The sequence below is a fragment of the Pteropus vampyrus genome, unplaced genomic scaffold (assembly GCF_000151845.1).
Source record: "Pteropus vampyrus isolate Shadow unplaced genomic scaffold, Pvam_2.0 Scaffold20, whole genome shotgun sequence".
NCBI lineage: Eukaryota > Metazoa > Chordata > Mammalia > Chiroptera > Pteropodidae > Pteropus > Pteropus vampyrus.
This window is the reverse complement of record NW_011888801.1, coordinates 8,815,487-8,819,430: the sequence shown is the minus strand read 5'-3', so window position 1 is coordinate 8,819,430 and position 3,944 is coordinate 8,815,487. Positions and strand designations below refer to the sequence as shown.

The window sequence follows — 3,944 nt, the reverse complement described above, 5'->3', positions numbered from 1 at the left end:
GAATCAGTCAGAAATAAAGAATACAATATCTGAGATGAAGAGTATGTTAGAGGGAATAAAAAAATTGGATGAAGCAGAGGATCAAATCTGTGATTCAGAGGATGGTGTAGCAGAGGACATCCAATCAGAATAACAAGAATCAAAAAAGAACTACCCAAAATGAGGATAGTTAAGGGGCCTCTGGGAAAACTTCAAGTGTAACAACATTTATATCATAGGAGTACCAGAAGAAGAGAAACAGCAAAAAATTGAAAAACTATTTGAAGAAATAATGACAGAAAACTTCCCTAACCTGGTGAAAGAAATATGCATACAACCTCAGGAAGCTTGAGAGTCTCAAATAAGATGAACCCAAAAAGGCCCACACCAAAACACATCATAATTAAAATGTCAAAGGTTAAAGACAAAGAGAGAATCTTAAAATCAGCAAGAGAAAAGCAGTCAGTTATCTACAAAGGAACACCCATAAGACTGTCAGGTGATTTATCAACAGAAACTTTGCAGGCCAGAGGGTTTGGCACAAAATATTCAAAGTGATTAAAAGAAAGAACCTACAACCAAGATGACTCTACCCAGCAAAGCTATCATTTAGAATTGAAGATAAAGAGCTTCCCAGGCCAGAAAAAGCTAAAGGAGGTCATCACTACCAAGCCAGTATTACAGGAAATTTTGGAGGGATTTTTTTTTTAGAAGAAAACAAACGCATCAAAAACACAAATAATAAAATGGCAATAATGACATATCTATCGACAAGTACTTCAAATGCAAAAGGATTAAGTGTTCCAATCAATAGATATGGTAGCTGAATGGAAATGAAAACAAGATCCTTACATATGCTGCTTATAAGAGACTCACTTCAGATCAAAAGACACATACAGACTGAAAGTAAAAGGATAGAGAAGATATCTTATGAAAATAAAAAAAAAAATCTAGGGTAGAAATATTTATATGAGACAAAATAGACTTTAAAACAAAGGCTATCATAAGAGACAAAAAAGGACCCAGTAATTTCACTTCCGAATATTTATCTGAAGAAATTCAAAATACTAATTTGAAGGGACATGTGCATCCATATGTTCATTGCAGCATTATTAAGACTAGTCAAGATATGGAAGTAATCTGTTGTCCATCAATGGATGATGTACACATATACAATGGAATATTACTCAGCCATAAAAATAAATAAATAAACCAACCAACCAACCAACCAACCAACAAACAAACAAATAAATAAATAAATAAAGAATGAAATCTTGCCATCGGCAACAATATTGATGGACCCAGAGGGTATTGAACTGAGCAGAGTAAGTAAGGTGGAGAAAGATGAATGCCGTATGATTTCCCTTGATGTGGAATCTAGGGAACAAAATAAACAAAACAGAAACAAACTTATAAGACACAAAAACATTTTGAGGTTTGCCAGATGAGAGGGATGTTGGGAGGGTGGGTGTAAAAGGGGAAATAATTGAGAAGTACAAATTGGTAGTTATGAAATAATCATGGAGATGTAAAGTAAAGCGTAAGGAATATAGTCAATAATATTGTAATAACTATGTATGGTACTAGTTATATAAATGTCTAGTCACTATGTTGTATACCTGAAATTAATATAATATTATATTGTATGACAGTTATAATTTAAAAATAAAAAATATTAAGAGAAAAGAATAGCTATATCTATAGTAATGCAACCCCACTTCTCAAATGCTGCAGGACATTCTAAAACTAAAATTCTCTGTTGTCAGATGAGGTAACAGATAACGAGTACCAATTTTTACTGGAACATATGGTATGCTTCGAGAATTAAAAAAATGGTGTTTGGTAATATTTTAAATGTATGAGGTGTTATACTAATGAAAGTACAAAGTATAAAATATAAAAAAACTTGTAAAAATATATATATTGTATGGTATGTCCAGAAAAGACAAATTCATATAAAGAAAAAATAGAATAGTGATTGTTAGGGGTTGGGGGTAGGGTACTGGGAGTGGTTTCTAATAGATACAAGATTTCATTTTGGGGTAATAAAAATATTCCAAATTTAGATGGTGGTGATGAGTTTCACAACTCTGTATATACTAAACACAATTGAATTGGCTGCACTGAACTTATATACCATGAGAGTTTCATGGTATGCAAATTATATCTCATTAAAATTATATTAAAAATATCATAGAGAAAATAATAATTATGATAGCAAAGTCATTCTTAGTAATATTAAATTCTAGAACATAGCAAAAATATTTTTAAAGCACTAAGAGAAAATAACTATCATCCTAGAATTGTACAAAAATCTATCCAGAGTAACACAAAATAAAGATTTTTAGAGGCTATCAGAGTTTACCTATCTTGAACTTTTAGTGCAAAAAAAAATGTTCTTTAATAAGGAGAAAAATGAATCTAGTATAAAAGGATTTCAACAAGGATGATGGATTTATAATTGATTGTAAAATAATCCATTGGGACATACAATAAAAAATGAATGCCATTCACAATAGCAATAATGTCTCCGAGGTAGTTAGAAATAAACTTGGAAGGTGTGTAAGGTCATTATTGATAAAACATATAGATAAATAGATATAAATAAAGACATTCACAGAAGAAATTCTAAATAGAACAAACAATACTGCATATTCATGAGTGAGAGGACTCAATTTTGTGAAGATAAAATTGTCTCTTAAAGTAATTAATAATTACAATGCAAGTCCAAAAAAAACTCCAGCAAGACTTTTCATAAAACTTGACAAATTTATCAAAAATTTAATTGAAAAAGCAGAGGTCAATAATAAATAACATTGACAAAAAAGAATTTGCCTTATTTGATATTAAGATATATTATTAACCTGTAATAAGTGTGATAATGAAAGAGGTAAAATAATATATAACAAAGGAAAAGAATAGATAGCTCACAAATGAACACCCATGTGTATAATATTGATATGTGATAAAGGTAGCAATAAATAAAGTTTGAAAAATATAAAATAACATCCTTTATTGTTAATCTCCTAAAAACCTATATAAGAGTGATGACCACGGAGGACAGCACCATGTTTTTTTTTGTTGTTGTTGTTTGTTTGTTTTAATGGAGAAATTAGAGGAATATAATAACGGAGTGCAGAAAGCTTCACATAACTGCAATTTTTTATTCTCTTAAATAATTCTTCTTAAGTAAATATCATAAATTTTTAATTTAGTTTTAAGTATACAGTACATTGGTTAGACATCTATATAGTTCATAAAACGATCCCCCAATTGCACCCTCTCTCCCCTGACCCTCTACCTAGCCAACTTATTAATGCTAACTGTATTCCCTATGCTGTGCTCCGCATTCCCTTGACCATCCATCAGCTACTAATTTGTGCTTCTTTAGCCTTTCACCTTATTCTCCCCTCCCCTCTGTCCGACACCAAATTGTCTACTATATTTGTGTCTGTTTTTGATTAGTTTGTTCTTTTTATTCCTTAGATTCCACATATAAGTGAAATCATATAGTGTTTATCTTTCTCTGTCTAACTTAAATACCTTCTACGTTCATCAAAGCAAATCTTTTTCCATCCCCTTCCTTTTGATATGTAGGGGTCTTGTTTTCTTATCCTTTCAGCCACTCTACCTTTGGTTGGAGCATTTAATTCTTTTCCATTTAATGTACTTATTGATAGGAATGTAATTGTTACCATTCTTTATTCCTGTTTTTGATGCATGTTTTTTCTTCTTAAAGAAGTCCCTCCGTCTACAGCCATGCTACTCTGAACAAGCCCTATCCCATCTGATCTAGGAAGCTAAGCAGCATCGGGCCTGGTTAGTACTTGGATGGGAGATCACCTAGGAAGACCAGGTGCCATAGGTGTAAAAATAAAAAATAAAAAATAAGGGATTGTAAGCTGACAAGGTCCTTGCAATCTGTGAAGTCAACCAAGGGTTGCCTTGCCTAAAAAATAAATAAA

General features: G+C 31.6%; 1 protein-coding gene and 1 pseudogene across 1 annotated transcript in view; one reads left to right on the top strand and one right to left on the bottom strand.

The window, feature by feature from the left end:
- NRG3 (neuregulin 3) overlaps positions 1 to 3,944 on the bottom strand; it is a 1,091,888-nt gene that overhangs the window by 180,254 nt on the left and 907,690 nt on the right. The window lies entirely within an intron of this gene.
- On the top strand, positions 3,729 to 3,847 carry LOC111736544 (annotated as a pseudogene).